Consider the following 27,689-nt stretch of genomic DNA (forward strand, 5'->3'; position numbering starts at 1 on the left):
CCAAAGACAGAGCAGCGGGTAAAACAGCTTGCCACCAAGCCAGACAACCTGAGTTAACTCTGGGGACCCACATGGTGGAAAGAGAGGACCGCTTCTGCGAATGGTCCTTTGACCTCTACATATGCCATATGGTGTTCCTCTATGTAATGTGCACACACACCTAAATGTAATTTAAAAATTTTTAAATTGATTTGAGTAGTTGCTTTTTACAGATATTACATTAGCCTTCTGGTTCTAACGGGGCCCTTCCTGGGGTTTGCAGAGGCTAGAAATGGCATCCAACAAACTAAAGTGTTTACAAGTCATATGTCCAGCCTGGACAGACTCCCACCCCTTCCACCTCTCACAGAGCACACAGATCCTCAATAAATGTTGATTAAATCCCAATTTCTAGATGATTTAGTGGAATTCAATTTCTGTGTGGACCACTCTGAATTTCGAAAGAACCTAAAAGCAGCAGCAGGGATAGATGGACCCCTCTGTTCCCTTGCTACTGCAGGGAGCACGAAGCAGAGGCCTCCTCACAGTGCCTGCTTCCAAAGGCCAGCAGACAAACCCATAGGACTGTCCTCTGTTCAGGCACACCTTGCAGGCGGCATAAAGAGCCTCTTCGAGGCAGGGCAAAGGTAGCAAAGCCATCTATCAAACATACTCAACTGTGGCTCACATGAAAGCAAATGAGCTATTTAAACCCCAGCAGGGAGCTGCACGCAGATACTAGATAGAGGAAGGAACTCACAGCTGACAGACTCACCCTTTAAAAAAGAGCTTTTCATTAAAATACAAATAGTTCTGGGGAAAGCAAAGGATTCAGTACTATTTGTGGGAGTCATTTACCAAATCATGAAATTATTCCCATTCTTATGGTAACACACACACACACACACACACACACACACACACACACACACACACACACACTAGGGAACTTGCAAAGCTCTAAGTTAAGACACAGAACCAGCATCTATCTACCTGGAGCACACTAACCACATTTGGGCTTCGTTTCTTCTGTTTTATTGTTTTGTTTTGTTTTGTTTTGTTTTTAGAAGACTTTGTTTTGTTCTTCACCAAATAACCCATTGCAGGGGAGGTTTTGTTTTTAAAACATAGTTACAATCTTGTGTTTAAATACTGTTTAAGTAATTGAAATGTTCTTTCTTTAACCATAATATATAACTGTTCATGTGTCCATGTGGCAGTCCACTAGGCTAGCTGAATTACTACTACCTAGCTGTTTTGTCATTGTGTATTTAAGCTTTTCTTCTCTTTTCCTTTCTTTTATGAGACAACTTTGCCTTATAGCCCAGGATAACTTGGAACTCACTATGTAGCCCAGGCTGGCCCTGAACTCTGGGATCTCCAGTCCTGAACCTAAAAGAATGCACTTCCTCACTCAGCTTTATTTTCATTTTTGTTTTTCAAGAATAAATAATGAAGTGGTCAACATTGTAGACATAAAGGTTTTCTTTCCCCTGTTTTTTTGGGCTATGTCTTTCAGGTCTGTAGGTTTGAAAAACAATAATTTGAAAGTGTCCAGTGAGGGACTGGAGAGATGGCTCAGTGGTTAAGTTAAAAGCACTGACTGCTCTTAACCTGAGGTCCTGAGTTCAATTCCCAGCAACCACATGGTGGCTCACAACCATCCGTAATGAGATCTGACGCCCTCTTCTGATGTGTCTGAAGACAGCTACAGTGTACGTAGATATAATAATAAGTAAATCTTTTTTTTAAAAAGTGTCCAGTGAACACTGTCCAAATACTTTTTATGATAATGTAACTGTTCTCCTGGTTACTGGCAACAATAGTGAATGCCTGACTTCTTCATACCTTAAAACTTGTATCTTGTGTTTCAATTACTTTGTGTTCTGTTGAGGCAGTGTAGCCAGGCTGGCTTTGAACTCTGAATTCTGATGCCCATTAATGTCTTGCCTCAACACGGGGAGGCAGAGGCAGAGAAGCAGGATGATATCTTTAAGTTCAAGGCTAGCCTAGTCTACATAGTGAGTTCCAAGACGGCCAGAGTTGAATAAAGAGACCCTGTTTCAAAAATCAAAAACTAAGTTCTTTGTATGTTTATCTATAACATCCATTTTTTAGTTTGTTAACTTTTATTTGGGACTCTAGGGAGCTTTAGCCCATTATGAAGTAAAAAGGATGCTGTTTTTGTTTGGTTTCAGGACCTGGAGACAAAGGACTGAGGTACATACTTTACATACCAAAGCAGACCTGGCCTCCAGGTTCTCCCAGCACCCCTCAGCAAACTCTGCCTCCCAACCCTACCTAACTTTTCAGCCCAGGGGTTGGGCTGCCTTTCGCCAGAGGCCCTTCCCCATATAATCCAGACATTTTGGTCTTTCCCCTCTTGTCCTCTTCTCTTTCTGCTAGCAACCCCCTTACCCCTACCCCTCCCATCTTTCCCTGGCCTCGGTCCTTAGGGCCAGTGAACTCCCCCCACCTGAGAGCAGCTTCTCAATAAACCTGCCTTTAATATAATCTAACCTGGTTTAAATTGGCCCATTTCACCAGCAGCGGAAAAATAACCTCTCATTTTTCACCATTTTTAAGCATAGAAAGCTATCCTTTCCACTCTGATTTCTCAGCCTACAGAAAAAAGAGGAAACAGTCACTTTTCTAACCTACCTTTTCCATAGTTTAACCCTGTCTTCTGTTTTTAAATTTTCACCTGCCCAGCTCCAGTTGTTTTGTATGCGTATGGGCACATGTGTGTGGGGATTCCTGTGAGATCTGAGGTTGATATTGGGAATTAGTGTTGCTGTTCCTCCACCTTATTCAATGTGGAAGGTTCCTCAATCCAACCTAGGGCATTTCCCTAACTAGCTGGCTCTGGGGAAGCCCAGTCTCCGAGTTCCCCGTGGGTCACCACACGGACCACATTTGCATGGATTCTGAGGATCCAAAATGTGGTCCTCATACTCACACACGAAGTGACTTAACCACTTAGCCATCTCCACAGCCTGTCTAGTATTTTAACAATAGAATAGTCTTCAGAAGGATTTCAGTAAAATCTCTTCCCATGTTGGTGAATATTTCCTTTTTTTCCCCCACTGCCATGGGAAATGCCAGATTGAACGTTGGGCCCGGAATCACTGTGTCATCGTGATGTGCACAGCTCCAACTTTACCACACATTAACAATTTCCTCTTTAAAAAGCCACACTCCAGGGGATCTTGCATATTAATGAGCTCATTCATTTCCTTCTTGCTTTTCTCTGTTTCCCAATTAATTTCCCAAGACTACCTATCATTTAGTTAATATATTTAAATTTTTAAGGCTCAAAGATTTACAGTGACTTTAAAAATATTTACTATATCTGTGTGTGTGCATGTGTGTGGTGCACCATAGCTATACAGTCCCTGAAGGAGTAAGAAGATGGCATTGGATCCCCCAGAACTGATGTCACAGGTGGTTGTGAGCTGCCCTATGGGTGCTGAGAACCAAATTCAGTGCCAGTGCTTTTACTGATGAGCCTCAACCCCTCACAATGCATTTTTAACTAACATTCATGAGCAAGTTTATAGCCATCACTTGGCAGGCAACCAGTTTTGTGATTTATCCTCGGTTTATTCAAATGTACATTTTGCAGGTAAAGAATGAAGGCCCAGGCTGTGTGTGGGAGGGGGGGGGGCGGCGCATGTCTTTAATCCCAGCACTTGGGAGGCAGAGGCAGGTGGATTTCTGAGTTCTAGGCTAGCCTGGTCTACAGAGTGAGTTCCAGGACATCCAGGGCTACACAGAGAAACCCTGTCTCGGAAAAAAAAAAAAAGAATGAAGGCCCAGAGAAGTTCTCAGACTTGATTTCTTCAGCCGCTCACTCCGTGCTGTCTGTCCTTAAGACAGACCTCTCAGACCTTTGCTTCCCCTTTCATCCTTCTTCCTGACCTGACTCACGAAACCACTGAGAAGACAAACTAAGAGTATTGGTGGAAATACTATGGATGGTTATGTATGTCTGCATCCACATGCAGTAGAACTAACATTTATGCAGCACCTACTGTGTGCTTAACAGCACTCTCCTGCTCACAGTAACTGAGGGTCAAAGCACAGAGGGAAAAGGCTTCTTCCAGAACCTTGGGCACTGTCTCAGTGGTATGATTTAGCAAATCCTGAGGTTTACTGAAAGGACTTAGAACTTCCTCTCCTAAGCCTTGGCCCTGAGCCCTAGGCTAATAGGAATTTCATTAAAGATCATTGCCCAATGGCCAGAATGAAAGCAGCACTGAGTTCAGTGCTGAAAGCAAGCCTGTTCTGGCTACAGTTCCCGCTCTTCTCAGAACTCCATTTCTAAGAAAGCAAATTCTGGCAGCTTCGAGGCTCTAGAAACACAAGTGACTATATCTCCCAAACTTCTCAAGTGGTAGAGCATGCCACAGGCCATTGTTGCTCTCTGGAGGGCAGTGCTAAAACAGCTGACGTCACATGTGATCCATAGATGTTCCAGAGCTCCAATGGGAAGATGGCTTAGAGGTGTACGAGCCACATAGGTGTGAGGACCTGAGTTCACAGCTCCAGCACTCACAGAAGAGGCAGATCCAGCAGTGTGCGCCTGCAGACCCAGTGCTGGGGAGGAGAACACAGATAGGTCTCCAGAGTTGCTGGCCAGCCAGCCTGGAGTAATGAACACACCCCAGGTTCACTAAGAGACCCTGTCTCAAGAAATTAAGGTTGAGAAGCAAGCAAAGAAAGAAATAGTTGATGTCAACCTCTGGATATTGCACACACATGCACACATGTATACATACATACACATACTCCACTGGTCTTATAGAAGACAAGCCATAAGCACAAGTGGTTTAGGTCCACGTGGAGAAGTGGGCAGATATGGTTTAGCATGTTAGTTAAACAAAGCAAATGAATGAAGCCTCATGCAGAAAGAACTGAGGGAATTCCAGTTACCGGGGAGAAGGCATCCATCCTTAGCCATGACATAGCAAGAGCCCTGATGGATGTCAACACTGTCGAGGCACCTTTGGGGAGTAAACTATACCTTCCTACACTCACTCAACCTCTGTGAAACTGCAGCAGAAACAAATGTTGATTCGACACCACCCTGACCCTGAGCACAGCCAGCAGGTGGGAAAGGCTGTGGTAACGTCCCTGTGACTCTGCAGCCAGGCCACCAATGAGTGAGCCAAGCAGAGGCCTGGGTGCCAAGCAGCAATTGCCTCCATTGAGAAAAACCAGGCTTGGCAAGAAGTCTCAACGGAAAACTTGGCCAGGTCACAGGACTGTTTCCCTTCATGAAAGGCCACTCTGAAAACCTGAGATTCAATTCTCTGCTGTCCCCCATGGTAAAAGCGGTACTCACAAATGAATGCAATGGGTGACAGTATTCACCAGACTCACCAGGGTGCAACTCACAAGACACTCATGACTCAAATATGTGAGAGAAAGGACAAGAGAGGAGGCTGCCTCCTGATGGCCAAAGTCACTGAATCAGCTCCCTAGGGCCAGTGATGGTGGCACACAAGAGACACTGAGGAAGCATGGGTTCCCAGCAGAGAGGTAAATAACGGAGAAGAAATGTGTTTATACATACTGGCTAGGAGCTAAATTGGCCCCCAAATAGAAGTTGAAAACCATTGTCCCCCTTTTCCAGTTTTATGTCTGGAAGACTTCCCGCTTCCCCAGAAGTCTACCTATAGCATCAAACTCAAAGCATGCTGTTGAATATTTGGGAATGGTGTCATATGTATAATGTCAACACCCAGGAAGTAAAGGCAAAAGGAACATTTTTAGCTACATAAAAAGTTCAAGACCAGCCTGGTCTGTACTGGCCAATTTTGTGTATCAACTTGATGCAAGCTGGAGTTATCACGGAGAATGGAGCCTCCCTTTGAGGAAATGCCTCCATGAGATCCAGCTGTAAGGCATTTTCTCAATTAGTGATAAAGGGGGGAGGGGGCCAAGGGGCAGGCCCAGCCCATTGTGGGTGGTGCCATCCCTGGGCTGGTAGTCTTGGGTTCTATAAGCAAGCAAGCTGAGCAAGCCAAGGGAAGCAAACCAGTATACTAGGAACATCCCTCCATGGCCATTGCATCAGCTCCTGTCTCCAAGTTCCTGCCCTGTGAGTTCCTGTGCTGACTTCCTTTGGTGATAAAAAGCAATGTGGACGAATAAGCTGAATAAACCCTTTCCTCCCCAACTTGTTCTTGATCATGATGTTTGTGAAGGAATAGAAACCCTGACTAAGACATGGACTGGACTATATGAGACCCCAACTCACAAGCCAATAAGGTACAACAACAAAAATTGTTGAAGTCTGATGACCTCCACAGTGGCTCTATAGAGGAAGCTGCTCCAGCTGTCCCTCACAGCCCTCAGTAAAGAAATGCTTGTCTTCTACAAAGGTGCTAGGGTGGAGGTGAAGTGCCAAAGTGAGTGGGACTTCTGTCGTAGTTAGGGTTCCATCGCTGTGAAGAGACACCATGACTAAGGCAACCCTTATAAAGGACAACATTTAATTGGGGCTGGGTTACAGTTTTAGAGGTTGGGTCCATTATCATCGTGGCTGGAAGCACTGCAGGGTCCAGACAGGCATGGTGCTAGAGAGAGTTCTACATCTTGATCCAAAACCAGCCAGAAGACTCATTCTGGCCAGATTTGGGCATATATATGAGACCTCAAAGCCCATCCCCACAGTGACACACCCCCTTTAACAAGGCCACACCTACTCCAACAAGGACACACCTCCTAATAGTGTCACTTCCTGTGGGCCAACTCTTCCAACCATGAGTCTCCAGGTGGCTGAACCTATTCAAACAACCACAGCTTGCTTCTAATATAATTCTGGATAAGAGATAAAGGCAGTAAAATTACAATTAGGTAAACACTAAATCAACTCCGGACATAAACTATCTACTGAACAACCAACTGAGATATGAAATACCTGTACTGTGGTACTGCTTATCATGGCTAAAGAAGCAAGTATCAGGCCATGCAAAATATGGTGGACCCCAAAGATGTCCTGCTGCATGAATTGAGCTAGAATCAGAATAAGACAGAGTTGGCTCACTGGCATGCAATAGCTCAAAAAAGGCACAAATAGAATTAGAACCTGGGCCCTTGGTGGTTTGAACCCAGAAATCTAAGGAAGGATCAACTGATGGGTACAAGGGATTTAGAGAGTAACAAAGTTCTAAGCTGGGTTTGGGTGATAGCTTCATAGTAAGGACATTATTTATCCAAACTCAATAAACCGTACACTATAAATGGCTGTACTTTATGGTGGAAAAAAAAATCTTATCTCCATAAAGCTGTAAAAACTTTTAAATGAGAGCCAGCGACATTACTTAGAGCACCCGTTCTTGACCTGTAGATCATGGCCCCTTTGTAGGATAAATGGTTTTTTTCACAGGAGTCCTTTAAGGCCATCAGAAAACACAGGTATTTATATTATGATTCATAACAGTAGCAAAATTAGTTACGAATTAGCGATGAAAACAATTTTACGGCTGTGAGTCACCATGACATGAGGAACTGAATTAAAAAGTCCCAGCTTTAGGAAGGTTGAGAACCTCTGACTTAGAGGGAAAGGGAATAACGTGCTATTAGGCATAACAGTCTGAGTTTGCTCCTCAGAACCCCCACGGTGGAAGGAGAGAATCAATGCTCATATATTGTTCTCTGACTGTATGTGTGCCATGGTATGTTCACGCATGTGCGCGCATGTTCATGCATGTGCATGCGCATACCAACACACACATACACATACGTGTGTGCGCACACGTGCGTACAGTAAAACAAAACCAATGTAGTAAATAAGTGAACCAGTGCAAGGAAGGAAGACAACATCTTAAACGATTGAAATTCCAACATCAAGATGAAATCTTTGAGTATGAGAAGTCCAAGGCTTCACATAGATACAAAAGGACCAGAAAGATTGCAAACAGTGGGAGAGAGAGAACGGGCCAAGACAACCTTGTCCCATTGTCTGGTCCTTAGGGGAAGCAGAGAGAAGCCTGGCTCTCCATGTGCCGGCCTCCCAAGCTCTGATTTTTCACCGTACATACAGGTTGTTAGCAGGTGACTCAGTCTGTCAAACACTGATACAGAAACAACTCCCTTGCTTTGGCATCGTCTCAAATGACTCACCAATAACAGCCCTGATGGCATAAAGGAACTCAACTCATCTGGATTTAGTTCCAGCATGTGCAGTGCTGGTCCAGGGAAGGGTCTAGCATTTTCCTGAACTACAGTTCTGGCCTTTACACTCCTGAATTTTTGAAATCGGGCATTTTTTTTTTCCTGTCTCCAGCCTGGTGACATTTTCCCTAAGACATCCCAAAGACTAAGAACCCAGCGGCTCCATTCAGATGACGATCTTAGGTTCTCCTGCTCTTTAAATAGTGATCTGTCTTTACAGGAACACTGGGAGAAAAAAGTCAAGAAGGTAGGAATTCATCTTCACTCTGGCCCATCCTTTCCTGTCTGAAAACAAATTTCCTGCGGATGAAACTAGCATGCTGTCCAATCAGACAGCACAGTGTTATCAGCCATCGGCATAGAGAAACTGGTGTCTCAAGATTTGACGCAGAGTCATCCTTTCTTTATTGAGATTGCACCATATGATCTGGCTGTCCATGGTGGCAGCCATACACTGAATCTAACCCACATACAGGAATAAAGGTGCTACTCATGACTCTCTCAGTGTATGAGAGCAGGGAATTGTATCTGTACCGAAGGTATGGATACACAAATTCTCAAATTCTCCACAGATTCGCAAAGGCAGTTGATAATGGTTCCAGATGGAAACTTAACTTGATTCTGTTCCTTAAAATATGCTCTAGCTGCAGAGCAGGTTCAAGGTTAGCCTGAGTTACACAGTGAGCTCTTGTCTCTAAAACTAGTCACACCACAATTACTTCCTAGGTGTCCAGCTGCCTTGGGGTCATGAGCTAGGAAGGCTGCCCAGAATTCTGGGAGGCCTACGGGCACCTTTCACACACTGGCCCACAAGAAACCTAGTGAACTCTAGACTCAGTGTGGATGGGCTGGGAGGATCTGGGACCTGCCCAAGGGAGAAGGTAGGGCTTCTTTTCAAGGACCGCAAGGAATTTCAGGACTAGGGGATGTAGTGTGTTGCCCAAAGGGCTGGATCCTACATGGTGATGGAGCTGCTGATGAGTCTATGACCTTACCCCAACCCTAACTGACCCATCCATCATTCCTGCAATCTGACCAACCAGGATGACATCTGTAACGATCTTAAAGTTCACCTGCACCACCTAAAAGGAACTTTAAAGTCAGAAACTCGTTCAACTGAACATGGGTGACCTCCACCCCAGGACTGTCCAGGGCTGATGATAAATAGTCAAAACTAGTGGTGGTGTGTCCCTCCCACACGCTGTCCTAGAGGAACGCAGGGCTGCAGTTCACAAGTAATGTGGCCATAACAGAGAACAGGAGCCATGCTCACCTACCTGAAGGAGGTAGCTTTACCGACAAACCTGGGTTCAGAAGGTGGATACTCCACCTTCCACCAAACCAGCCAGCACTGCGATGTGGAGAAGCTGTATTTTCCATACTTCAGCAATGTATATTGATCTCAGAAACACATTTCTAGACTACTGGAACTTTGCACCCTACTAAAAACACTCCAGGAAACAAGCAAGCAAACAAAACCAGGGCAAGAGGGGTGTTCCTGTGATGAACACAGTCTGGTTTCTTTTTCCCCCCTTTCTCTTTACTTATGAGTGGACCCTTGGCTGTTTCTGCATTCTTACAACATGAAGCCCTAAAATCACAGTACCCGAAGAACTTGTAGTGTGAAGGTACTGACCTTGACTCGAGAGCAGGATCCTAGAGCCAAGGAGCAGCTTGCTATCACAACATGAGCAATCTCTGTCCACGGCGACAGGATTATTGGAGCTCAGAAAGAACAGGGTATATATCCCAGAATAGCCCAAAATGAGTCCATCCTAGCAGAAATGGGGAAGATCCTAAAAGGTAGGAGACCGGAGACGAGGTAAGAAAGAACAAACCTCCGTTAAATGTTTCATTGGCAGAAGAGAGGCCGGGAATGAGAAGCAGCCATGGCAAGAACAGTGTTGGGGTGACTGTCTCATGCGGCCACACTGTCCCTTCTAGGACTCACACTCGCCATCTGGATACAGATGACAGAGAGACCGGAATGAAAAGTAAACATCCGTTCCTTCCCAGAGTCACCAAGAGACCATCCAACCTGGTTTTCTCCTCAAAATTTTCCAGAAATATTCCTCTAGCTGGGGGTGGGGGGGCTCATAACTAAGTACTGAGTACTAAGTACTATAAGAACTATCTGCTAGCTTTGTTTTAATTTGTTGTCGCCTTTTCTCCAGTATTTATTTACTGGGGGTGGGAGGGGACATGGTCCAGCACGCCTGAGTTGATCAGAGATAAGCCTGCAGGAGGTGGGTTCTCTCTCTCATCCATATGAAACGCAGGTCACTGGGCTTGGCAGCAAGTAGCTTTACCTACTGGGTCATACCATGGGCCAGCTTTTGGTTGTAATCAGGATCTTACGGAGCTCAAAAGCTGTGTGCACTTGGAGATGGCCTTGAACTTCTGATTCTCCTGTTTCTGCTTCCAGAGTACTGAAAATACAGCCACACCTGGCTGCTTTCACCTTTCCACGTGAGGCCTTAGAGAGTGGCCCAAGTTTGTGCTGCACAGCACAGATGGCCACAGAGACGGGAGCCTTGGTTACAAAGTTTCCATTGACCCTGGACTCCTTGCTGACCACACAGGAAACAAAGGCAGCACTCATAAGGGCATCAGATGAGACAGCCCCTTGTGCCAGTGGCAGCATGCGCCAGGGAGCAGCCCCCAGTCTGAGTGTTCAAGGTCTCACGGACGGTGAGTTGAAGGCTATTCATGGGACCAAACCTAGACTGCATGCCCCTAGGTCTGCTTCTCTCTACACAGTGCTGCTCTCGTGGCCCCTAAAAGGCTCCGTGTATATGTGGTGTATGTGGATGCTGCTCCAAGAGCGGCCAAATTAAAGAGCAGGCAGCATCCCTGGTTCTCACTAATAAAGCGTCTGGGTCACATTACTGGTGCTGTTGACTGGCAGGTGGAAGCTTAATAATGAGCACTGTTAGAGAAAACATCAGCTAGACTGGAGGCTGGCTCAGCATCTCCAGGATACAACTGGATCTGACCTTACAGAGTATGCAGCTAAGGAAGGGAAGGAAGCAAGGTGGGAGTTGTAGAGGACCAGAGACCACAATTCAGCCATTGAAGAGGGGAGAAGGGAGAATGGTGTTAGGGGGCTCAATGAAGCAAAAACTGGAACTCATAAATAAACAACTGGGCATGCTCAGAACCTGCCATTGTCTTCTCTCCCCAGTTCACTGAAATGTTAACCTATTAATCCTCTACAGCAGGAGGCCAAATCGGGATTTAAATTGACATCTCAAAATATTTGTTATGTGTTTTGGTCTATGTGATTTTTTTTTTTTTGAAATCTTTCCCATGAGTCAGCGGGGTGAGATGGAAAACAAATGTCTCTGTCCATTTTGCATCTAAAAGGAGTCTTTTTTCACAGCAGAAGAAAACCAGCAAAGATTCTGAGGCTGCGCAATGTAAGTGTGTGCCATCATTTCATAATGCCTTGCAGAGCCAAGCTGGGGTGCTTGAGTATTCTTAGCACTGAGACTTCAGCTCATTAACCAAAGGGCATCAGCTTCATTCAAGTCAGGCCAGAGAAAATAATACAGAACCTACACAGGTGCTGGAGAAAGGAGAAGTTGGCACGCGCTTATGCAAAATGCTTACTTGCCATCTAGTGAGCGCTGTCTGAGGGGTATTTCTTAGTCAAGTGACTGCTGGATAGTACAGAGCATAACATGACATTTGGCAGCTGGGAAGAATAGCATAGAAAAACCTTCCCTTCTCTCCAGGGTGTCAAAGAGGCCCTCAAGACAACCAGTCACCAATTCCCGGATTCTCTGACCTGCTCCCTCCTTCCCTCCACAGGCCTGGTGAGGCCTCACTGCAATGTCTGCTTCCCATTGGGACAGCCTTGTGTTTCTTCCTAGGCCACAGCCCCTCTCAAGGCTTGCCTGTTGTCCAGTCCCCCCTGCCACCCAGACATATTCTTCTCCCGCATGGTGTCTGAACCTCTATGATGGTTGGTGTTAACCGTCAGTTTGACAGACTCTAGCTACCTCAGAGATGGGCATGTCTGTGGGAGATTAGTTGCATTAGAAAGACCTGTCCACTGTGCTTGAGGACATTTTTCTGGCTGGGATAGAAGACTGTAAGGATGGAGAAGAGGAGGTGGAGTATCTGTGGGCATTCTAAGCTCTCCTCTTCTTGGCTGGGACAGAGGATTGTATGATGGGAGAGAGCTGAGCAACGGTGTGCATGCTTTGCTCTCTTCAGATTGCAGGCGTATGGAGAACGTTTACTTCAGGCTCCTGCAGCCTTGACTGCTTATATTGGAGGGACTGTGAGGTAATATAAACCCTTTCTCCTTGAAGTTGCCTTATCAGAGTACTTTATCAGTGACAGAAAAACAATAGAGACTGGTTACCTTGGTTCAGGAAAAGCAAGTATACTCGGAAGAGACAGAGTGGGAGTCTCTAGGAAGCATTCCCAGACAGAACAATGGGCGGGGGTGGACAGGCAGGCCTCACTGCTGGCCCCCACAGGGCTCTACACATGCTCCTTATCTTGCAGTGAAAAAATGATCTATGTAGGCTATTGCCCTTTTCCAGGACACCAATGACGTCGGGTTCCTTCATGAACCCCTGTGGTAGGCAAAGGGCAGCCTCAGTCCAAGGATTTGACCGGGAATGTTGTAAGAAGATGGAATCGTCTGCGATGGCAAAATAAAAGACTTGCCCTACTCACACAAATCTTCCAAGCTGGAATGACAGATGGGGAGGTGAGGAGACACAGACCCTGTGTCTACCAGAGTTAGTCCATGAAACTCCGTGTCTCCCAGTTGTTGGAAGTTGAGGCTTCAGGGCTCCAAGGCTTGCAAGGCAGTCAGGGAGGCCCTTGTGTGGGCAGCACAGGGTCCGAGCCGGAGAGAAAGAGAGGCTTGCAGTTAGAGTAGACAGTGGAACGGGACTTGGCAGCTGACTGGTCCATTCAAGGAGGCATAAGACCAATGCTGCAGAAGAGAGCAAAGGCTGCACACTGGCTCCCCCAGTCCTATGACATCCATCTATTTCACCTTCCTGACTCCAGCAAGGCTGGGATCTACCTGAACAGTTGTAGGTGCTTGGCAGAACCTTGTCTGACAACCTAGGCCCCAGCTGCTCTTCCAGCAGCCCAGGTGATTGACACCTAACACTACTACATGCAGGTTACCAGGATGGAAGGTGTGAACTGTTTCAATATGGGTTTGTTGGCTATATATCTGCTTTCCATGTAGCCTGCTACTTTTTAACTCTTAAGCAAAGCATCTAGGAATTTAAATTTGTTTGGGAAAAATCCATGTGGGCTGGGCTTAGGCAAATTAGCCTGGAGAACTATTTCCTTTGAGCCAGGGAGCAAAACAATGAACTTCTGCATATAGAAGCCATGGGTAGAAATTCTCTTACACAGCAGCTCTTGGCTTTGGGGGAGATATTATCCCTTAAGGATGTACCCAGCAATTTCTGGAACAGTCTAGGTTGTTATGGCCACAGTGGGAGAACTTACTCAAGGCATCTAGCGACAAAGGCCAAGGATGCTGTGATCAGCCTACCCTGCACGGAACAGTCCCCACAAACACGAGTTACTTGGCCCCAAATGTCAACAGAGGATCCCTCAAAGAACGACCTGTGGGAGGGCCTGGCTGGGAGGCACACAGATAGGAAAATGCAACAGCCTTGTGACCATCTTTTCTGCAGCCAAGAACACCTGACCCACTCTGGCTGCCGTGTTCTGTGGTTCCCTTGAGAAGTTCACACTGTCCACAGGAACCTAGCACAGTAATCAAGGCAGGGGCATACAGAAGTAACCGTTGGATGGCTGGAGAAGGTCAGGGAAAGAGAGAGATGGAATCAAGGCTACTGAGAGAGCTGTGACGGCTTATAGCGGCCGTCAGGTTGACAGGACCTAGAATTACCTCGGTGACAAATCTATGACAGAGTTTGCAAGGTGGGGTTAATGAACATGTGAAGAACCACCTTAAATGTGGCCAGCTTATTTCCATATGCATAAAGCCCTGATCTAGAGAAAAATGAGAAAGTGAAGTGAGCACCAAGCTTCATGCCCCCAACCCCAGCCTTTCTGCTTTCTCAGTGTAAACACACGAGATGCCAACCCATCCCTGTTGCCGCGTGTTCCTTTAAACTGTGAGCCAAAATAAATCTCTCCAACCTTAATTTTCGTTAGTTGGCCATTTTATCACTACACCAAGTTTATCACAACTAATCCATAAACTGCCCATCCCTTCTTCTTAGCCCTACCACCTACCTTTCCTCACAGCAGGAGAGGAGAGAAGGAAGGAGCCAGCATGACTTTAACAACCAACCAGGACCCAGAACAAAGGTTTTGACAGTTGCATTGATTGTGTGTGTTGAGCTGCTTCGTCCAGGGAAGAAGATGCGCTTGGTTCTTTAAAATTTCATCAGTCTCGGTTAACCTCCTGCCCATGGGGAATTGACTGCTCACACTGGGTCCAGGGAGGTGGGAAGCAAACCAGATTTCACTCCTGGGTCAATTCATTTCTCCCATTCTCGTCTCAAAGTCTGTCTGAGATAAAACCTGGCAGCATCTTCACAGATGACAATCTGCATTTTGAAACTGGGTGACGAACATAAGGAGAAGGAAAGCCAGGCTCCATCCATGCGGGCCCAGGGTGGGGGCGGGGTTCTTAACTAGATAGAAGTGACTCGGTGAGGTTGGCTCCCTGGGTAAACACAGGTCTTGAGACAGTTCATATTGGCTTTTATCATATGCATCGCCAGGTCTTTCAGCTATGTTTTTATCACAGGCCCCTTTCCCTGCCCCCTACCATCTCCCAGAAAATTACGAAGGCACTCTCTAGTCCCGGTCTAGTGATGGTTGATTGTCTAACATGCACTGTTTCTCAACGTCTCAAACACTTCTCTGTCCCTCGGCATTTCTGCCAACTTAAAAATAAGTATGAAAGGCATGCGAGGGAAGATCCATAGGAGGTTTGTTTTAAAAATAAACACTTCTTTTCCTTTGGCAGGGGATGTATTTCAGTTGGGTGAGCATTTCCTAGATGCGATGCACAAAGCAAGGGGTAGGGAGAGACCATTTCTATCACTGCCTGAAAAGGAGGGCATCACATCGTTGGAGGAGGGGGTGGCGCACGCCTTTAATCTCAGCACTGGGAGGCAGAGGAAGGTGGATCTCTATGAGTTCCAGACCAGCCTCGGCTACAGAGTGTGTTCCAGGTCCGCTAAGGCTACACAAAGAAACCCTGTCTCAAACAAACAAAAAATTCTAAATGTTCCCCATCTTCTAGGCCTGTGGGTGGAAACCCCTTTGGCAAACTTCTGTCTCCAAAAATGTTTATATCATGATTCATAACTAACTGTAGCAAAATTAGTTATGAAGTAGCAACAAAAGGTAATTTTATGGTTGGGGATCATGACAATATGTAACGTGTGTTACAGGATCATAGCAGGGAAGGTTTCACTTGGCTCTGTTTGGGACTGGGGGAGAAAAGTCACCACACCAGGATAAGAGATGGTTGTCTGTTACTCAGAGGCAAGGCTCCGGAAAGCAAGAGTCCAGAGTTCAAACCTCAATGCTACAGGTTACCATCCCAGATGAGCTCCTTAGTTTAATCTTTATTGTACAATGGACAGTCACAGTAGTTTTTACATGTAAATTTGTTAAGGACACAACTCAGACTAGCTCATGTAAAGTTTGAATAACCAGCTGGAGAGATGGCTCGGAGGTTAAGAGCACTGGTTGCTCTTCCTGAGGTCCTGAACTCAATTCCCAGCAACCTCATGGTGGCTCACAACCATCTGTAACTGGCTCTAATGCCGTCTTCTGGTGTGTCTGAAGACAGCAACAGTGTACTAATACATAAAAAAAATAAAATAAAATAAATCTTTAAAAAAAACTAGAATATAAATCTATAAAAAAAAAATTAGAACAACCAACAGACATGTAGGAAGCCCTCAGCAAAGGTAGGCCTCTGCCGCTCTCATGGATCCTACAAGGTGGCCAGTCTTATCAGTGTGTCTGCGTCAACACACATTCCCAAGACTGAGGGAGGAATCACTTCTTGCAAGACTTTCAGTGCCAGCTTCAAAGCACCATGAAGGCCAAAGATACTCCTTCACTTTCAGACCCACAGCAAAAAAACCACTCAGGACACGGAGGCAGTGTCTAACCCCAGCAGAGGGACAGCAGATTAGTTCAAGACCAATCTCATCAGGGATTGAAATAACGGAAGACTCAATAACTGGTTTTCCCCCAAGGTCAGACAGACAGAGGAGGGTGTTCTTCCCAGTGAACTTTGTCACACTGCCATGTCACTTCTAGGCTGAAGGTGGAGGTAACAGAGAGTAAGATCAGTCTACTGAGAAAACTTCCTGATCCCCAGAAATACACTGAGGTAGGGCAAAGGTTACTGGATGCTCCATGGTCCTGAGGTGAGCTGCTGCTGCTACAGACCTTTAAGGTCTGGGAGGGGTCTAGACTCTTGTTTCTACTGACGCCACATGTGCTAGCCTTGTGTAATGGAAAGAAAGCTCCAAAGAACATGAGAAATTCAGGAAACCATTAGATATAGACTTCAGAAGCAAATAGGCCTTACAAAACAAAGCAAAGCAAAACAAAACAAAATCCTATATCCTGTGTCTGCTGGGAAGAGCCACAGTTCTCACAAAGGGCAGGCTAAGACACTCTCTCCCTCCGCATCCTCTGTTCTCCTATGGATCCAGCACTCAGAATCCCATTCCCTCCCATTTTATTAACTAACAGATGCTTCCCAGACTTATGCTCAACAATAGAGAAAAACACAGGAAAACTTTAAGTGGGATGAGAGTCAACAGCTAACCACTTCCTCCCCCACTGCCCAGTGCAATCTATATTAAAAAATTGTTTGTCAAAATGACATTCAAGGCCATTAGCTAATGAAAGTTTCTATCATTATCTCCAGGGCTAAGGGAGCTTCCAGTCCCTGCTAGCTCCAGATACTTCAGTAGCGCATATCCATAGCACGTAGTGTTACAACAAGGAACTTGATGCTGTTCAATGAATGAATGAATGAATGAATGAATGAATGAATGAATATATGCAGAGCTGCTGAACAATGAGGACTGCTGGAATCATGGACACTAACAGGCCTTAGGGTCTAGGAAAACACTCGAAGAAAAGAAGAAAAAGAGCAAATAGGCAAGAAATCTTTGTGATGCAAGAATGCATTCTGGGGGGAAAAAAGCAGGTTCAACATAAAGCACTCTCACATGGCATTTTCTTTTCTTTTCTTTTCTTTCTTTCTTTTTTTTTTTTACCAATAGGAGAGAAAAAACAGATTGGTCAGTCTTTGAAATCTCTTAATACCTTCCCCCAAGGAGTTTAAAACTGTAACTTCTTAACTGAGTCGTGTCTGACACATAGTAGACACACAATAACTACAAGTCACAAACTACTCCCAAAACACACGGGCCCCAAGCAGAAACCCTCTTTCCCACAGCCCTGGCAGAATGCTTGCTTTCCCGAGAACTCACTGGAAACCGAATTTCAGCGTCTAAGGCTAGCTTTCCAATGCTAAACTGCACTCATCCAAGTTCTCTTAACGGTAGAATATTACTAAGCCAGGCTTAACCATGAATCTCATCCGTAAACCAAGAGCCACTCAGAAACGGACATGCTTTCTTTTCCTGCCCACCCTTCCTGACCTCCCTTCAGAACACAGAAAGTAGCAGGAGCTACAGAAAGTGTGGCTTTAGCCAACTCCTCTTCTGAGTAGCCATGATTAAGATGGCTCCCTCCTTCCCTGCCCTCCAGAGCTTCCAGGCTACAGCCAAGGTCATGACATAGCCTGGCCTTCTGGGAGTCACCCTGGGATACTTTGTTTCCACACAGCTCCAGCTGTCTCCTACTCTTTATCTGGATTTCAGAGAGGGAGGGGTCTGGTCTGTTTGATTACTTGCTACTTTCTCTTTCCATTGGGTTTGGGTCCTGGGTCTAGAAACTGAGTGACACACTAAGACAAGCCCACTACTCTTGTGCTTTGAAAGGTCGGATGGTAAGTCCATTCATTGTCCTGTCCGGCAGTATGCTAAAGTGTGCTTGGTAAAATGAAAGTTGAATCATTACTCTGAGAACGTTTTTGTATGCTCTGTACCCCTCACCTAATTCTCTTGTCCTTAACTCTGTTTTTCTCTAGTTAGATTTGTTTGTTTTGAGGATTTCTAGGGATGTTAGGCAAGTTTTCTACCACCAAGCAACGACCCCAGCCCTCCAATTTTGTGCCCTGTTCTTTAACTCCCATTTGCAGAGAACTTTCGTATCTGCAATGCTTAAGACCTCTGGAACTAAGGTCAGTTTTTAAGACAGAGATAACAGTGGTGATTTAAGGAACATTCTAGAAACTACTGGTCCTTCCCATTTCTACATAGCCAAGGGGCTAGGGTCCTAAGCTATGGTTGGGCTTTAATAGCCTGAAAGTAACCTGAGGCCTTTTAAATTCTTACCACAGATAATCTCAGTAATACAGGACTCTGACAGTACCATTAAAGAAATAATTCTGGTATTGAGCATGCACATTACAAGAAGAGGGTCCATTATCAGGCTTACTTCAGAGGTACTGAATAAAAGCAGCACCTAAAACCACATCTGCTAATGGGCATGCTTGGATGCCTTCTAAGCAATCAACTATTTGTCTCTAGTTTTATCCACCTCTGTTTATCACTGGGTAGGTAATAACTTCCTCTCATGTCTAAGTTTTCTTCTGAAGGTTTGCTTTTTAATCCCTATGTTGCACCAGAAGGATGCCATACCTCTAACTTGGGACTTTTAATTTTTTTTCCTCAAACAGGAACCTACCTTACCCACACCAGATATACAGAGACACACATGCCCAGGAGCTGGCCACCCTTATACACAGAGATACACATGCACACATCCACATGACCTTTCCCTCCTCTTGAGAGAACTTTTTTTCCCCTAGCTGAAGATGCTGACTGATAACTTCAGATGAGCGGATCCTTGCCAGGTTTGGAAAGACTAGAGGGTAAACACTGGGTAAACCAGGTGAGCGCATCACAGAACAATACCCCAGAGACCAGGCTGGGTATTTAGCATTTCTTACGCTAACTGGACTTTGATTTGTGGCTAATGAAGTTCAGAATAGAGCCAAGACTCATCTTATACATGTTTAGACTTGTGGGTGAGGCTGAGCAGCTGATAACACATTTACCAGTGTGAATTATCAGGTACTTTTCAAAATTTTATTTCAAAGCAGTATCCTCCTATAAAGAGTTAAACCCCCTTCCCCTCTTAGCTTGTTCAATATCATGTCTTAAGAAATATTTAAGTTTCTAAAGACTACCCTTAATACTGGAGAGCTTCATAAACATCAAAGAACTCCCTCTAAAAAATCCCGACATCTGATGGAGAACCCAGAAGCTTAAATTTAAGTAAATAAAGCGGTGATTACAAATGCCTGTTTCCTTGACAACTCCCCTCCCCCAGCCCTTCTGCGTTAGGGAAAAACCAAAATGAAAACGAGAGGAGGGGGTATCTACAGAGTCAGGCTGCGTTCCAGCGAGGCCCAGCCAGGCCAATCCCAGAAAGGAAATACAAATAAATCAGTTTAGATCGGGACTGTATTTTATGGAGTATATTTTTGTGGTTGTCATAGAAACACCAGAGACAGAAGAACGTGTTGCATGAACACAAAAGAGAGCCCGTATATGTAACAGGAGCATTCTCTACACCTTCGCGGTAGCCAAGAAAATGCTCCCACCCTGGGAGGGCTGCTCGCAGAGCCCCAAAAAGCTCCTCACAATCTGGCACAAAGCAGTGGTCGTGGAGCCCCGGTGCTCCTCCCCTGGCAGCGCCACCTTCTGCCGCCCCCCCACCCACCCCGGCCCCCACAATCGTCCTCTCCAACCCCACCAGCATCCCTGCTCCGAGCCTTTCCCTTCCAAAGTACTAGGAAAACCAGCCGAGCAGAGGGACCCCTGCCAGAGAAGGGCATCCGATCCTCGCACGCCCAACCCCAGGAGAAGGTGCCTGGAAACGGTACCAACACCACCTACCTCACTCGGGGCAGCTCTTTGCATTGGTGCTCACTAACCAGAACTGCGAGGCAGGAGCCCAGGGTTCAGAAACTGCCTCTACTTTAGAGAAGCTGTAAGTCAGCCAACACTGGAAAGAAAAAGCGAGACTCCACCCAAAGGGGTGGACCCTTCGGGAAGGGAAAAAAAGGTGGTCCTCGGCTGACGTCTCTCCCCACCCATGTCACTTCCTTTTAAAGCTACGACTTAGCAGCTACTGGGAGGGAAGTTCGGACCCGTGTAAAATGAGTCACCCGCTCCTTCCAATGAATGTAAGGAAGTGTCCGGCTCGGTCTCCTGTTGGAGTCAGATGGGGATTGGGATCGGGAAGTCACCCGCGCGGATAACAAAGCCATCTCAGTGGCCTGCTGCCACTCGACCAGTTCAAGAGCCCTGTTGCGTCCCCGTGTACTTGGCCTGAGAAACCTCAGCCTTCTGCCCTGGAAATCACTCCTGAGGGCCCCTCGCCCCCTGCGCCATTTCGTTCAGGGAAAAAGGAAAAAAAAAAAAAAAAAAAGAACAAAACAGGATGAAGGCTGAAGCCCGCGCACTCTAGTGCCTTGCTCACCTCTCCCGGCCACCACTCCACCAGCCCGGAAGCCCCTTCCAAGATCACGTCCAGCCTTCCCGAGACTCGGACCGGCAGACCTGGGATGCCCAGAGCTCCCGTGGATGGATGCTCTCCCTCCAAAGCTGGGTGCCTGCAGGTGCCAGGGCTGCCTACTGCTGCGAGTGCGCACAAGCAGGCAACACACACATGCACATGACATTTACACACCCGTTAAGTTAGCTAGGGTCTGAGCAGATTAACCGAATAGAGTCGTGAAACTTGAAGGAGGTGAGGATTGTTGGAAGTGCACAAAGGCCAGGTCTGTGACATTCCTGGAAAGGTGAATTCAATTGCTTGGGTACCTAAAGTGCCCTTCAAATACTGGCTGTTCAAGACACTGTCGCAGATGTTTAAGTATTTACAGAGAGAATGCCCCGGTGGTTGCTCTACTCTCACAATGCGCTAGCAGTACTGAGGGATTCCTCCGGGCTGCAGAAGCTTGCCTTGCAGACAAGAGCCAAGAGGGAGAAAGGTACTCAAGAAACAGGAAATAGGGTTTGGACTTTAACATCCTGAAGATCATCTGGAATGTGAGGGGAACAAAGCCGAATGGGGTGGGGGTGGAGGGCATAAGGAAGAATCCGAACCCAAAGCCCATTTATGGGATGTAAAAATTAACTTGATCAGCTAGCAAGGGCTATAAAAGTTGTTAGTAAAGAGTTTCCAGTAAGTACTGGAGAGATAAGGTGGCTCAGTGGTTAAGAGTGCTTACTGCTCTTGAAAACAGTTTTGGGCACCAGCATCTGGCAGCTCACAATTGCCTTTAACTCTAGGGAATCCAATACTCGCGTCTGGTGTCCAGGGGCACCTGCGTGAATGCGGTGCGTGTAAGCTCACATAGGCACACATATATACATAAATAACATAAATTGCTCTAATTTTTTGTTTTCGGCATCCAATGCAATATTTAAGAGTTCTTTGTATACTCCAGCTTCTAGGAACCTTGGCGTCAGCTCTAGCCACATAGAGAAATGGTCTCAGCAACCCCTCTTCCCAATATAATTCTCTTATAACTTTTCAAGTTATATTTTGTGTTTTTTTTTTTTATTGTTGGTGGGAATCAGTGAGTTTTCCAAAACTACTTTCCATAAATTTACATTATACTGATTACAGGTACAGTGAGTGATTTTGGTAAAAACAACAGGAAATTAAAATTTTGACAATTGCAACTCTTGTCCCAAGCTTAATATTTAATGTGTTCATTTCATTATTATAATTCAATTTCAACCCTTACTATTGGTAAGCCCTTGTATGTTAGCCAATGTTGCTAAGAGCTCATGATCTTAGAAACGTAGCTGAGGGAAGGGAAGGAAAACACCATTTCTGACTATTAAAGTGGAGTCACGATGTCAGCGGATTGAATTCTAGGCACTTTATTTAGAATCCCAATTAGAATCTGCCTTCCGTGCCTATATTCACAGGATTATAAGCATTTCTGTCATAATCTAACAGTCCACTTCAGCAAATATCCCTTGGGAATCCATGCCACAAAAACAAATGGGACAGCACTCAATCTCGGAAGGGAAAGAGAAGTGTAAACAATTATGATACACGTGGAAACAATGTCTCCAGTGTGTAGGGGTTCCACAGCGGTCAAGGAACCCGCAAAGGGAAGAAGGTGGGGTTGTCAGCAAAGTCTCTTACTTCTTTTCAGACTCTAAGGGGGAGGGTACTGTCTCCATCATGACAGCAAGAATTTCTGCAAAGAAGACAGTTCAGCTGATAGTCCCTAACCTAAAAATCCTAAACTTTCCAAAATCCAGGACCACTAGAGCTTTTGTGTGACACCTACCTCTTGTACTAGGCTCCAGCCAAGTGCAGACATGCTAATTATTCAATGGTGTGTACAATTAACTTTCAGCTCCTTTATAATGTATATATAAAATAATGTTTTTAAAAAAACATTTTATGCTTAGGACCTGGAGAGATGCCTCATCAGTCAAGAACACTAATTGTTCTTCCAGAGGACCTGGGTTGATTCTCAGCACCCAAAACTGCTTATAGTGTCGGAGGTTTAGTCCATTATCAATATGGTGGGAAGTACCATGGCTTGTAGTTGACAACTGTCTGTCACACCAGTTGCAGAGGATCTAAAAAACCTCCTCTAGCCTCTGAGGGCAACCAACACATACATGCATGTGGGCAACCCCTCCCAGCCCCCCACATACATATACACAAGTTGTGTAAAAGAAGTAACCCTTCCTTCTTAAGTAGCTTTTGTCTGGGTATTTAACAAAAGAAAGATTGTGTGTGTGTGTGTGTGTGTGTGTGTGTGTGTGTGTGTGTGTGTACATGTGTACCTGTATCTCTGTGTGCACGGATTTGTGTGAGTATGCCTGTGTCTGCACACATATGTGTATGCATGTGTGGATGTATCTGTGTGTGGATGTATCAGTGTTAGTGTATTTGTACACATATCTGAATATATGAATGAATATATCTGTATGTGTGCATGTAGCTGTGTGAGTGTGTTTGTATGTATCTGTGTATGTATGTGTACATAAGTATATTTCTGTGTGTGCATGATCTGTGTGAATCTCTGTGTGTGTGCACATGTGTGTGTCTGTGTGTGTATGTATCAGTGTGAGTGTGTTTGTGCACATACCTGTATATGTGTGTGTGTGTGTATGTGAATGGGTCTGTGTGTGTGCATGTATCTGTGTGGGTCTCTCTGTGTGTGCAAGTATGTGTGTCTGTGTGTGTATGCATGTATCTGTGTAAGTGTATGCCCATGACAGCATAAGCTTTGCTGGAGCAGGAGGTAGGGGTGGTTTGAGTTGCCTGGCATGGGTACTGGAATTGAGCTCAGGTCCTCTGCAGGAGTAGTGAGTACTTCCGACCACTAAGTGCTTCTGTCTCAGTCAGTGTTCTGTTGCTGTGAAGAGACCATGACCAAGGGAGATCATTTAACTGGGGCTGACTTACAGGTTCAGAAGTTTAGTCCATTACCACCGTGGTAAGATGCATGCTGGCTTGCAGGAGAAGTTCTAGAGCAGTAGCTGAGACCACCATTTGAATCTATAGATAGCAGAGTGGCACTGGACCTGGCTTGGACTTTTGAAACCTCAAACCACCCCACTCCCTGTGACAAACTTCCTCCAATAAGGTCACACCTCCTAATTCTTCTAAATTAGTGCCACTCCCTAATGACTAAGCATTCAAATATGGGAAGCATTCTTATTCAAACCATCACACCTAGCGTCCAGCCCCTTGTCTGGGCATTTTGTTCTCACAGCAACAGGAATACCTTTTAACCTTATCTAGAAAATCCCTCCCAAACAAGCCCAGAGGCTCTCCCCTTGGTGATTCTAGTTCTGTCAAGTTGACAATCAGACTCCCACACCTTCTCTGTAACAATTATACAAATATAAATCATACTGTGTGTAGTAGAAACAGGCTCTCTGACAACATGATCGGCCATGATGAGGCTCGAAGTAGAGCTCAGAGGTATAGCACTTTTCCAGAGTACAAAGTGTGGGGTCTATCATTTGTACTCTGGGGGAGCAAAAGAGAGAGTTTTAGGAATTAGGATGGACCCTAGAGTCAATGAGCTTATAAGAACAGGAAAAACCTAATACAAGTAAAGACAGAGGCAGACTGGATTGCCAAAGGCAACAGTCAAGAGATACCAAGTCCTGGGAACACTACCAAAAGCTGGGGAGACACCAGAAGAAGCCAGTCTTTGGGGCTCCCAGGGGGACCAGCCCTATTGACTCCTCAGCCTTCTAGCTATGGAGAGCACATACTATTCATGTTTTAAGACACATGGTATGTGGCCATTTGCCATGGGAAGCCAGGGAAAGCAAAGTGACACATGCAGAGGCCACTGGCCAGCTCAGGACAACCTCTCCCCGGGAGGAAATGGCAGCTTTCCATTGCTGTTTTATATTTATTGCCTCATGTGCACTTTCTGCAACATACATGTATGACTTCGATCAGAAAAAAAACCAAAATGGGTTGGAGAGAAGGCTCAGTGGTTAAGAGCACCAATTGCCCTTCCAGAGGTTCTGGGTTCAATTCCCAGCAACCACATGATGGCTTACAACCATCCATCACGGGATCTGATTCCCTCTTCTGGTGGGTCTGAAGACATTGACGGTATACTCACACACATAAAATAATTAAATCTTAAAAAAAAAAAGTTTTTAAAAAAGTGGGGAGAAAACAATCCTGGGACTAGATAAACAGCTCAGTGGTTAACTACATGTTCCTCTCTTGTGGAGGACCCAAGGTCATTCCCAAGAGTCTGTTAGGAAACTCACAACCATTGCCTGTAACTTCAATTCCAGAGGCTGAGACACCTTCTTCTGGACTCTGCGGGTACCTGCACTCGTCCATGCGCAGATCAAAACATATACGTAATTTAAAAATTAAAATGAATCTTTTAAAAAAAAATGGTCTAAGGTTTCTCAAAGCATCTGAGGCAAGTTAGACAGAATCAAAGACGTACATCCCAGAGGAAAGTGTGTTCCTAGCCTCTTGTGCAGGGAGAGGTCTGTGTGTTAGAAACGCTTTACTGCACTAGGCTTTGGTACCTAGAAGGCTGGCCACCACTTGTGAGAATGCTAACTTACATTCCACGCCTTTTAGCTGCTGCATTGGGGGCTTGAGTTGCGGGTGGCATTGCTTCAGATCTCTCATTGTCTAATGAGGTGTTAGCTCTACATGGCAAGGTTTTGTTTCCCTTTGCTTGCTGTTAGGAACATTGATATGGATATCCATACAGATATATTCATAAATATTCCACATGTATATTCACATGTATACTTATAAACAAGGGATTTCCCTTGTTATAAAATATAAAGATCTCACAAATTTGCAACTGTAACATTCTTACTATAGATACATTTTGAAACTGTGACTGCCTGGGGGGGAGCAAAGGCAAAGTGTAAATTAATGGGGTTAATTTGATATTTGGAATGTATAATCTTCTGTTAAAAACTGTAAATTTCAATCAGCTCTATTTAAATTGTTTAATTATACATATATACATATGTATGTATGTACATATATATATATATATACATATATATATATATATACATACATGGATTAAACTCAGGGCCTTCTTTATGCTGTACCATTGGGCCTCATTCCTAGCCTACCTGCCTACCTGCCTGCTTATACTATCAATCTATCTATCTATCTATCTATCTATCTATCTATCTACCTATCTATCTAATTTAATATTTTTACAAATAGAAAATTAAAGCTATTTCTACAATGTTTTCTACAACAAACATTGTCACGAATTGACACATTGCCTTGATAGCCTCTGAGCTTGGATCACCATGGCTGGCCTCCCTAGTATGTGATCCCATTACCTGGAAGCTTGTTAAAAATGCAGAATGCCAGGCCCTATCCCAGACCAGTGAAGAAGAAGAAATTAGATTCAAACAGCATCTTTGGGAGACAGCTTGGCGGTTAAGAATGTGTAAGTTCTTTGTAGAGAATCTGAATTAGTTCCTTGCAGCCCTGTCACCTACTGACCTCACAACTTTGGCAGACAGCATGCTGTGGAAGAGTGTTGCCATCTCTGGGTGCCACAAGAGTCCCCTGTATCCTTACGGTAAGGCTTACCAGTAACCTAGCTTTGTTTCTGGCACCTTGCTTGTTCACATAATTACAAGAGTGTGGGGACCTAGTGGGACAGTGATCAGGAAGCTTCAGTGACACTGTGGGATCGCAAGCAAATGGTGGTCCTTTCTAGTCCCCATCCCAATCATTCATGTGCACATTGTCCCTCTGACTGGCACAGCTCTTCCCTGTCCCAAGCTGTTTATTCAATAGCATGATGGTCTCACATCGTTAGTCCAGAGGCCTCCAGCTGAGCAAGTTCAAGAGAGGGTCTTTGAGCCCCACCAAGGCTACTGAGCTACAGAGATGTCCCTAGGGTATCAGAGAGCTGTCCCTGGGATATCAGGTTTTTGGTTTTGCTTTGGTTTTATTGGTAGCACTAACTACAATGAATCACTCCACAGGGTAGGCCTCTGTCATTCTGAGGAGACTGCAAAACCCTTCAGCATTTTAGTTCTGCGTAGAACCCAGACTCCTCCCATTCACACATTTATGATCTGGCCACATCTCTGTAGTCGTTTTTCTCCCATACTCTTCAGTGGCCTCCCTGTCCCTCAGTCTTCACCAGGGAGCCGTCCTCCCCTAGCCCTTACTTAGCCTTGCTGTCCAGAGACGGAGTTTCCCTAAGCCAATCTCTGTTAGTGCATGTATCGCGGTGAAAACCACCTGGCTGTTTTACATGTTTACTCCACAGTAGCCCGTGAGAACAGGACTCACACTATCAAAGACCTGACCCTGTGCCTTAAGTGATAATTGACTGAATGAACTTCGTCTCTTGCCTTTCCTTTGGCCACTGGCAGCCGGCACTCTTGGCTACTCCTGTAACTTTAGGCGTCTATTTTATTCCCAGTTTTCAAACATTATAAACACCCACACTGGCTCTTCAATGCCATCACTCTGAGGGATGTAACCCAGGCTAGCCTCATACGAGTTACACAGCTGAGGCTGGCTTAGAATTTAGGACCCTCTTGCCTCTGTCTCTTTAGTGTTGGGCTTATCGGGCATACACTTTAAGAAGGAGGCTTAACTCTCTATAAAGCCATCTTCCCTATTGTCTGCCATTGCATCCATTCCCAGTGTCACAGCCACACTTTATTTATCTGTCTTCAGAGTAGGTCCAGAAACTCTAAATCACAGCCAGGCATGGTGGCTCATGCTTGTAATCCCAGCACTCAGGAAGTAAGGCAGGCATCTGTGACTTCAGAGCTAGCCTGGGCTACCTGGTGAGAGTCCATCTTTAAAAAGGCAACTAATTTGTTTTTTTTGTTTTTTGTTTTTTGTTTTTTGTT

At 45.3% G+C, this 27,689-nt stretch overlaps 1 protein-coding gene across 2 annotated transcripts in view; it reads right to left on the bottom strand.

Annotated features, from left to right (window-relative positions):
• The window catches only part of Agpat4 (1-acylglycerol-3-phosphate O-acyltransferase 4), a 113,140-nt gene extending 92,248 nt beyond the window's left edge, over nt 1-20,892 (bottom strand). The window contains exon 1 of one of the 2 annotated variants that reach the window (XM_031355061.1): nt 20,782-20,892. The gene's annotated coding sequence lies outside the window, so the exon portion shown is untranslated. Of the gene's footprint in view, nt 1-20,195; nt 20,363-20,781 lie in introns of those variants that run through there. The other variant, XM_031355060.1, reaches the window with a different exon arrangement.
• Nucleotides 20,893-27,689: the final 6,797 nt, after the last annotated feature.

The sequence above is a fragment of the Mastomys coucha genome, unplaced genomic scaffold (genome assembly GCF_008632895.1).
Source record: "Mastomys coucha isolate ucsf_1 unplaced genomic scaffold, UCSF_Mcou_1 pScaffold5, whole genome shotgun sequence".
Lineage (NCBI taxonomy): Eukaryota > Metazoa > Chordata > Mammalia > Rodentia > Muridae > Mastomys > Mastomys coucha.